Genomic DNA, 10,000 nt, shown 5'->3' with positions numbered 1-10,000 from the left:
TAATTCAGTTTGTTTTACAAAATCCTAGCTGTTGGTGAAAGCCATACCTACAAAAGCATGGTTACAGAGGAATGCTTTCCGCCTCAACGTTAACACGTGAGGGAAGCCTAGGAAAAATCCCATCTTGGAAACCTTGAAAAATCTTTGGAAACTTGGGAAAACTTTGTAAAACAATGGACAATCACCAGCCGTCACTCCGGAAGGATCCGGTGTGAGCGAGCAGCGTGCAGTGCGGGTGCGGTGCCGGGTGCGGCGCGGTGTAGTGCGGTAGCCGTCGCAGCAGAGTGAGGGCGTGTTGCTTTGGTGCAGTATGTCGTATATATATATATATATATATATATCCAGGGCACATTGTCTGCAAATGTGACATGTGGTGTGTTGGGAGCGTGTGTGTACGTGTGTGTGTTTGTGTGTGGAGCGGAGAGCAGTGTGGCGATCGGCCGCTTTCGCTCGTGCGCTGGTCACTGGGCATCACGTGGGCCTGGGGGAGCCTATGTGTGTGTGTGTGTGTGTGTGTGCAGAGTGGCCCACTCTCGCTCACGCGCACGCTGGTGGCTGGCACCTGGCGTCACGTGGGCCTTGGGGAGCCTGGGGGCCCTCGTTTCTGGCCGTGGCCCTGATTCTGCGCTGGGGGGACAGATGGGACCACTGATACGCGCCTTCAGCGGAAGAGTGGCGCAGACAGGGGAGCGCCCCATTCGCACCTCGCCTGGCCACTGCGTCCGGCTCTGGGCATGGACGCCGGCCAGCCTCCGCTGGTGTGGAGATTGTTGTTGTCGAGTCGCTGTGTTCTTTGTTTCCTGTGGGGGTTGAGGTCTCGCTGGCGGAGCCCGCGCGTGGTCCTGACACGTCCACTCAGTGACCTGCTGTAACTCCCTCTGTAGTAGCCCTTCAGTCCAGCACAAAGAGTTAGAAAAGAAGAGCTACTTCAGGCTACTTCAGGCTACTTCAGGAGTTATAGCGTTGTGCCCAAAGATTCTAGAACAGAGCTCTGTTCTAGAATCTTTGATTGTGCCCAAAGACGCTTGGTGACATTCTGTTTATACTTACCCAATAATTACAGCAATGTTAACATCTTATTATGATAGGATCAGAGGGAGGGAATTTCAGATATCAGCAAGTTGTAAGACAGCAAACATTCTCTTTTTTAAGGACATTGTCAGCACTGATATTCACTGATTTGATTGGTTTCTTGGATAGTGTGCAGATTAGAAGAGCGAATCATTTAGACAGGTGAATCATTTAGACAGGTGAATCATTTAGACAGTTGAATCATGATTTTCCTTTACTGTATAAATCAGTCGGAAGTGAACGTACTGCACTCTTGCGAGACCTTAAGGGGATATTATTATATATTTGGTGGGGATTCTTGTGAGTACTGTGTTGTGTAAACTGATTCTACTGGAGATTGTCCTTCTTCTCAAAGGTGCGCAGGGACGAGACTGGAATGGGTGGACGAGTGAGACTCCACAGCGTTGTGGTGTGTGTGTGTGTGTGTGTGTGTGTGTGTGTGTGTGTGTGTGTCTTGTGTCTTTGTAGTCTATGTGAGCTGCAGCATGTTTTATTTACCAGCTGTACTCATTCATCTCTACAGGGCACAGTAACTACAACACAGCCTGTTTTTGATTATTATTATAAAACAGTCATTTTACAGGGGCATGCTCTGACATGGAAATATGGAATACTAATTAGAAAATTAGGGAAGACAGTGTAATTTGGTGGGTGCTCAGTTGAGAGAGCATAGCGCCCGAGGTAATTCCTGCATCTCCAGTCTGGGCTACCGTGAATTACTTTTAAAAAATGCACCACTTGAGTTAATCAAAAAAGTTTTTTGTCTTCCTCCTACTTCCTCTACTTCTTTTTTTCTTTCTTCCTTCCTTTTTTCTTTCTTTCTTTCTTTCTTTTTTTCCTTCTTTCTTTGGCGGATCACTTTCAGCCCTGCTGCACACTTGCAAATTAGCCATGGCGTCTAGGTAGCTTCACCTGTTGAGATGCCGTCTGGCGTGTGAAGTGATTCCCCCTGCGGTGGCCAAACCCTGACGCACCCAGGTATGGTCAATCACACACAAACAGCCAGGAAGCAGCCCAAATCAGCTGTCACTAGCAGTTACGCGCCGACATGCTGATGCTCGCTACACATGTGGCCCATGAACGTCTGCTCGACTTGTTCGGAGTCAGTTAGAGACGGAGAGATTTATAAAATACAATAAAAATATGCAACTGTGCAACCTGTACCATCAAGTGGATCGATCAGTTCATTCATCTGATTTACCAGATGTCTCTCTGATCGTGGCTGATGTGACTGGGCTTCACAAGGAATTACATGAATTATGGGATGAAGAATGACTCTGGAACCTGTTGGGTGGAAAACAACAAAATAACAAAACAACAAAACAGCGCCTCATTCACTCAGAAAGGTCTCTCATCCATCACGTCCCTGTAGCATTCCTCTGGCCTCCACTCTGCAAATAGAAAGAAAAGACACAGTTGGTGTAGAGTGACTGAGTGTGTGTGTGTGTGTGTGTGTGTGTGTGTGTGTGAGAGCGAGAGAGAGAGAGAATCTGTGTGTTTGTGGTTTGTTTGTGTGTGTGTGTGTGTGTGTGTGTGTGTGTGTGTGTGTGTGTGTGTGTGTGTGTGTGTGTGTGTGTGTGTGTGTGTTAAAAAAGGAAGAATGAGACGGGTAGGGGGAAAGGTTTCAATTTCTAAAGCAGTCATGAAAACCCAATTAAGCCCCTCTGCTGAGGAACATCAAGAGCTTTCACACGGCCGACGCATGGCACGCCAGTGGGAATGGGAGTTAGTTCAATTACTTTGGGATTAATTCAGGGGTCAGGAGGTTCAGCTGCGCTGGGACACGCTGGGGGGGGGGGGGGGGGGGGGTTGGTGGAGGTGTGTGGGGTTAGCACGGAGCACTGCCTGGGTCGGGAATCTGATAGTAACGGCCTGGAATTTGTCTCAGAGTAAAGACCAGCCTCAGATGAGGAGGGACACGACGAGGGGTGTTTCGGGGGGACTGGACCTTCCACCCCTCACCGGTTTAGGGTGAAATACTAGACTAACCTGGGACACATCGTAGGCCTATGGCTGTGTTTGTGCTCAACATTTTTCTTCCTACAAAAAAAGGGGCGTTGTTTTCTCTCTGTCACTTTAGTCCTTTTGTCCAGACTCTAAGCTCTCTGAAGAACATTGAGACAGAATCAGTTGTCTTTGGCACTAGATATACATGGAGCTGAATTCAATACTTTAGTCTGTGTGATGCTGATAGTCTAGTATAGTATATATACTCTTTTGAGGGAAAATTTTCCCGTGAGGGAAATTTAGTCTCTGCATTTATCCCAATCCGTGAATTAGTGAAACACACTCAGCACACAGTGAGGTGAAGCACACACTAATCCCATCGCAGTGAGCTGCCTGCTACAGCGGCGCTCGGGGAGCAGTGAGGGGTTAGGTGCCTTGCTCAAGGGCACTTCAGCCGTGCCTACTGGTCGGAGTTCGAACCGGCAACCCTCCGGTAACAAGTCCGAAGCACTAACCAGTAGACCACGGCTGCCCCCAAATAGTGATTCAGAGGTTTGCAGCCAGTCTGAAGGCAGTGAGTACCGTGTGGCGAGTCATTTGTTTAGCAAAGACATGTTAAGTTGTTGAACATGTTCCAGTGCAATGAGGGAGAGCTACGTTGCTACTGCTACGATGCTACTGCAGCTGAGGACTGATGAGTCTTATGTAAACACATTTGTTTGTTTTCTTTTTGGTGGCTCAGACGTACGTCTGTTCCCTCTTTCTCCCACCTGTTGAGGGTGCAGGAAACTGGCTGTCATGTGAAGTGGTGGTAGGGTAGTGGTTAAGGAGTGGGGCTAGCATGCAGTAGCCTGAAAAGTTGTGAGTTCAATTCCTGGCTTCCCTCGTTGTGCCCTTGAGCAAGGCACTTAACCCTGAGTTGCTCTGAAGACAATGGCCCTTGTAATATACAGTGACATCTGTAAGTCACTTTTGATAAAAGCGTCTGCTAAATGAAGTAATGTAATGTAAAGTAATGTAAGCCATGGCAGTACACTCCTATCTCTCCTGTTTAGTCTGACGACACACACACACACACACACACACACACACACACACACACACACACACATTCTCTCCTGCTCCAGGCATCTACCTATCAGGCTGAAAATGTATCTCTTACAATGCGAAGAGGCCTCGTGTCGAAACATTTCCCCCCACCTCCTCCTCCTCCTCCTCCTCCTCCTCCTCCTCCTGTTCCTCCTCGTCGTCGTTGTCCTGCTCCTCGTTCTCCCCTCACCCTCAAACGTTCCGAGCGCGAGATCCCGGTTCTAGATACAGCTCCCGCGTCAGTGCTGGCGCAGATAAGATGCCTTTCTTGCAGACGGCAGCAGTCAGCAGTTTGGCCCCTCTCGTCTCCAAACTCGAGGCCCAACATAAATACCCATCACACAATAACACTGGGGGAGCTGCTGGGCGGAGTTGGGCTTCCAGGGGATAATTAACACCTCTCCCCCCATAAGAGGCCCGGGAGACCCAGTCAGCTGCTGCCACCGCTGCTTTGGATGTGCAGTACAGTAGATGCCGTTTCTTGTTTTCTTGTTTGTTTTTTTTTGTTCAGTGTTCAGGAGTTTATTAAAGGTTTGGTGACTCAACTCTCTGCCCTCGTGTGCAAGCAAGACACACCATAAGAGTGACGTTCAAAATATGGTTTTACATACAAACAAAAAGGCACGATGAGAACGACGTTGCTGCTGCCACCGCTGCTTTGGATGTGCAGTAGATGCCGTTTCTTTTTTTCTTGTTTTCAGGAGTTTATTAAAGGTTTGGTGACTCAACTCTCTGCCCTCGTGTGCAAGCAAGAGACACCATAAGAGTGACGTTCAAAATGTGGTTTTACATACAAACAAAAAGGCACGATGAGAACGATGTTTAGGTGCCTTTGATCCATAAACGAAAGACACTATAAGAAACACAGCCCCCCTATCCCACCGGACATGGCCTAAATTATGGGGTCTACGTGGCCTACTGGTTAGCACTTCGGACTTGTAACCGGAGGGTTGCCGGTTCGAACCCCGACCACTAGGCACGGCTGAAGTGCCCTTGAGCAAGGCACCTAACCCCTCACTGCTCCCCGAGCGCCACTGTTGATGCAGGCAGCTCACTGCGCCGGGATTAGTGTGTGCTTCACCTCACTGTGTGTTCACTGTGTGCTGAGGGTGTTTCACTAATTCACGGATTGGGATAAATGCAGGGATCAAAAGAGTATATACTTAATTAGGTTTTTATAGGGTTTCAGCCGGTTTTAGCACAGGGCGACATTATGGGTTTGCTTCTAACACAGCCGTCTTTTGCACAGAATTACATACCGTCTTCTTTAAATGATATGATAATTTCTAAAACCTCTTTAGAATGATTTCTCTATGTTCTTCGTTTCAGTTGTTATGTTGGGTATGCCGGAGAGGGCTTAGGTAATTATCGTGGAGCTATATAAACATACCCTGAAATGTTGCCCTAATTTCACAATGTCACATGACACAATACATACTCACTAAAACTCACAATTTAAACTCACAGTACATGCATTAAACTCACAATACATATATTAAACTCACAATGCATACATTAAACTCATATAGATGCTGATCCTCGCCTGGAAGTGTTGTATCTGGCCCAGATTTGACCCAGTATTGGTGCAGAACCAGAAGCAGAAGCAGAGCTTAGCTGGGCTCTCAGGGAAGTCCCTGGTCTCGTCCAGGCCGGCTGGTCAGAAAGTAAATCAGGGACAGGACGGAGGAGGAGGAGGAGGTGGAGGAGGAGGAGGAGGTGGAGGGGGGGAGAGTCTCAGCATGGGGAAGGGACAGGGAGAGAGACGGAGCTCAGGAGAGTGGGGCTGAGAGGCGAACAGAAGGAGCCGCTCTCTCTTCTCTCTCTCCCCCTCTCTTCTCTCTCTTCTCTCTCTCTGTCTCTCTATTATTTCCCTTTCTCTCTCTCTCCCTCTCTTCTCTGTCTCTCTATTTCTTTCCCTTTCTCTCTCTCTGAAGCACACCGATGGGGCGCACTAGGGACAGGCTCACTATCTCTTTTCTACTCGCCCATTAGCAGAGCCTCCTCAAAAAGAGAAACAGGACAACAGCCATTTAAACCTGGACCAAAGCCCTGGGTTTTTTTATGGGTCTTTTTTGCCCCCTTGGCTTTTATGAATAATGAGTGTTTTTTATATAAAGGTGTAGGCCGTAAGTATTTGTGTGAAATCAGATACGACTCTGAAAGCAGAGAGGCCTCTCTGGCTTGGGTTCGTCTTGCCCTGGCACAGCACACACACACACACACACACACACACACATACACACACACAAACATGCAAATGGACGCCTGTAAAGTGACTCTCGGTTGATTGTGTAACCTGTCAAGTGTGTGTGGAGCATCCCGAAGCCGAGAACCATGGGGAACAGTTGCGTCCCTTGTTCCCGTGGTAATGAACCACTTACGGTGATGTAACCCCCCCCATCACCAACACCGCCACTATCATCATCAACCCCCCACCCCCCCCCCCCCCACCCAACACACACACACACACACACACACACACACATACACCCCTCTTAATTGAGAGGCAGAGAGAGAGAGAGAATGATGGGGCCACAGAGAGAGTGTGTTTGGGCCAGAGTTCTGTCACTGTCTTCCAAAGAGCTTTTGTGACCCAGGGCAAGTCAAGTCCAAGTCCCAAACACTGTTAACATGTGAGGCTTTTGTGACCCAGGGCAAGTCAAGTCCAAGTCCCAAACACTGTTAACATGTGAGGCGTGGGGTGGACAGGGGTATCGCAAAAAAAAAAAAAAAAAGAACTAGCGAATAAGCGTTCTGACGTGTTTTACAAAACAATGTCATGGAGCTGCTCGGCGGAGTGGAAAAATGACTCGACGTGTCTAAAGCAGAGCAAATGCAAGGGAGGGTAGGCCACCTGTCACAAGGGAAGGGGGCCAGGGCTTAAAGCGCTCCCTCTCCCTCCAAACCTCGCCAGGGCAAGCCGCAGAGTGCGGATCACTCTCAGGTAGCCTACCAGCCGGAGAGGACCGCTGATTTGTCGTTTACTGGGTTCTAGTTTTTTACAGTCCTTCGTTGGGTTTGACAAAATTGCTGAAATCTGAGTAATAGTAATAATGATTTCATATTTTCTAATTGTTTTAGACTGACAAAAAAAAAAACCCCTGAGCCTGCAACAGAATGAATCTACAAAACATACAACACCGTGCTATCGATCTGGTAGTCTAGCTAAAACTGACCCCGAGTAGAGGCGTGGGGGTGTGTGGGGCAGTGAAGGCAGCGTCTGTGGCACAGACTAGGTGGTAAATATAGCCACTTACTCCCGTCCAGGGTGACTGAATCCTCGCCTTTCCCCCCGCCGTCACAGCCAGAGTGGAAATCGGCCCGCGTGCCAGGAGGGAGGTGCGGTCGGGGGAACATTAGACTTTCATGCTCGTGTGTTACCGGAGTCCTGTGCTGTCGGCACCCACCGCTGTGCCGTGCCGGCCGCGGCTGGTCAGGCAGGCCAAACTACCGGTTTGCCTGCTCCAGCACTGCTAAATGGAGTTCAGGCTGTCATTTCGCGTCCACACAGATAAACTCAAATTACACGTCTATACACCGGCCGCAGCTTTTAAGTTGTTTTCTTTGTTGCGACCCCTCATCTTTCCCTCCTCCTCTCTCCCTCTCTCTCTTTCTCTCTATTTCTCTCTCTCTACCTCTCTCTCTCTCTTTGTCTCATGTTCACTGGCTGGGGAGCAGAAATTCTAAATTGTGTGTGTGTGTCTGGGGTATATGACTGTGCGACTGTGTGTGTTTTGTGTGTGTGTGTGTGTGTGTGTGTGTGTGTGTGTGTGTGTGTGTGTGTGTGTGTGTGTGTGTGTGTGTGTGTGTGTGTGTGTGTGTGTGTGTGTTTCATGTGGACAGGGGGTGCACCCCGGATATGTAAGTGGAATTCCAAGCTGTTCTGGCAGAGACACTTCAAATGGTTCAGTAATGGCCCAGGTTTTGTCATATGGTTTTGATTATAATGTGAAAATTGCATTGCCATGCCTTTAGTGAGAATGAGATGGATGAGTAATTGTTACGTGCACTGAATACCTCTGCCCTCTTCTCATCGAACAACAGAAGGAGGCTTTCCTGACACACACATACACACACCCAAGCACAAACAAACACACATACACACTCTCTCACACACACACACACACACACACACACACACACACACACACACACACACACACACACACCAAGTACTGATGACACACAGACATACACATTCAGGCATGAGCATGACCACAAACACACACTAAAGACACTGTACACACACAGACACAATCTCATTAACACACACACACACACACACACACACACACACACACACACACACACACACACACACACACACACACACACAGAAATGTGTCTGTGCCATTCTCTTTCCCTCTCTCCTACCACCCCCCTCCCCACTCTCCTCTGTCGTCTCCTCTCCTCTCCTCTCCTCTCCTTTCCTCTCCCCCATCCTCTCCTCTCCTCCCATCCTCTCCTCTCCTCTCGTCTCCTCCTGATGTCGTTCTCTCTGGCGGTGGCTAACATCTCGGCGGACTGTCAGGAGTTCTCTAAGTGGGTTATTTATCAGACGCGGCCCTGTTAAATATGCAGATACGCAGCCGGCCTCTCGGCGCGCCGCTTCTGTTTTCTCTGCTAGATTACAGGAGCTGGAATACAATTACCAGGCAGTGGGTCAACACAGGGCCTTTTTAATATCCCACTCCTTCGCTTATTTATTTATTTATTTGTTTGGGTTGTTTATTTATTTATTTGCATATTTATTTATTTATCTATTTATTTATCTATCTGCGGATGTGTTTTATTGGAAGATGTGGCGGCTCCGTCATCGTCTCATCGATGGCTTCTTGAGTGCGGACTATGAGGGTGATTTAGCATGTTATCAGTAGGTTTGCCTGCTCTTCGCGGCTGCTCTGTTTGCGGCCAGGCCCTGTGATGAAGGGGCGGCTTTGCCGTGATGTTTTCGGCTCTTCTGGCCCGCAGTGTAATTCATTGTGACTAACTGTGTTTTCATGCCGCGTTAGAGAAAGACGGAGGGAGGGAGGGAGAGAGAGAGAGAGAGAGAGAAAGAGAGAGGGAGAGAGAGAGGGAGAGGAGGAATGTGTGTGTGTGTGTGTGTGTGAGTGTGTGTTTGTGTGTGTGTGTCTGGCAACTGGATTGACCCTTGGAGCAAACACAGGGTTGAGACTCCCGCTTTGTGACAGCATAATCAGGACAATCTGGATTCCTCAGTGTACAAGATTGGTGACCAGCCACGGGTAATACTACTGACTCTATTCACTGTATCAGCAAAGGGATTCTGCCTGTGTGTGTGTGTGTGTGTCTGTCTGTATCTTTGTGTGTGTGTGACACCGAAAGATACTGTCTCTGAGACAGAGAGGGTTAGACCAGGAGTGACAATAGACAGAGTGACTAGTGTGTGTCTGTGTGTGTGTGCTTGTGTGCGTGCGTGTGTGAGTGTGCATTTGTATGTTATCGTGCTCATGTACATATTTGTAGAAATGCCAGTCACTTGAAATAATATTCATAAGATGTTCCGTTGACGTTTTGGAAGTAAATGTAGGTTTTGAGCTGCTATTGAGCTTGTCTGTCAGAGCGATGCTTGCTTTTTTAACAGGCAACCCCACATGAAATCATCCATCACTGCTCTAACACACTGTACCACTGATTTAAAATGTTTGTCTCAGAGATGTAAACGAAGAGTGACCACAGTTTTGATTGCATTTTGGATGAATTTGTGTTTGTGTGTGTATGTGTGTGTGTGGATGTGTCTGTGAATGTGCGTGTGTGTCTGCATGTGTGTCTGTGTGTGGTTTGTTTTGCCCGTGTACTTTTCCAGTGCAGTTCCTGAAGCTGTGACTGACTGACAGTTTGCTTGTGATTGACAGCCGTCTGCAGCTCCACG

The sequence above is a fragment of the Alosa pseudoharengus genome, unplaced genomic scaffold (assembly GCF_046254945.1).
Source record: "Alosa pseudoharengus isolate Yale_2024_CS ecotype anadromous, Long Island Sound unplaced genomic scaffold, YU_APseudo_1.1 YU_APseudo_1.1_scf_22, whole genome shotgun sequence".
Lineage (NCBI taxonomy): Eukaryota > Metazoa > Chordata > Actinopteri > Clupeiformes > Clupeidae > Alosa > Alosa pseudoharengus.
This window is presented reverse-complemented; position numbering follows the sequence as displayed.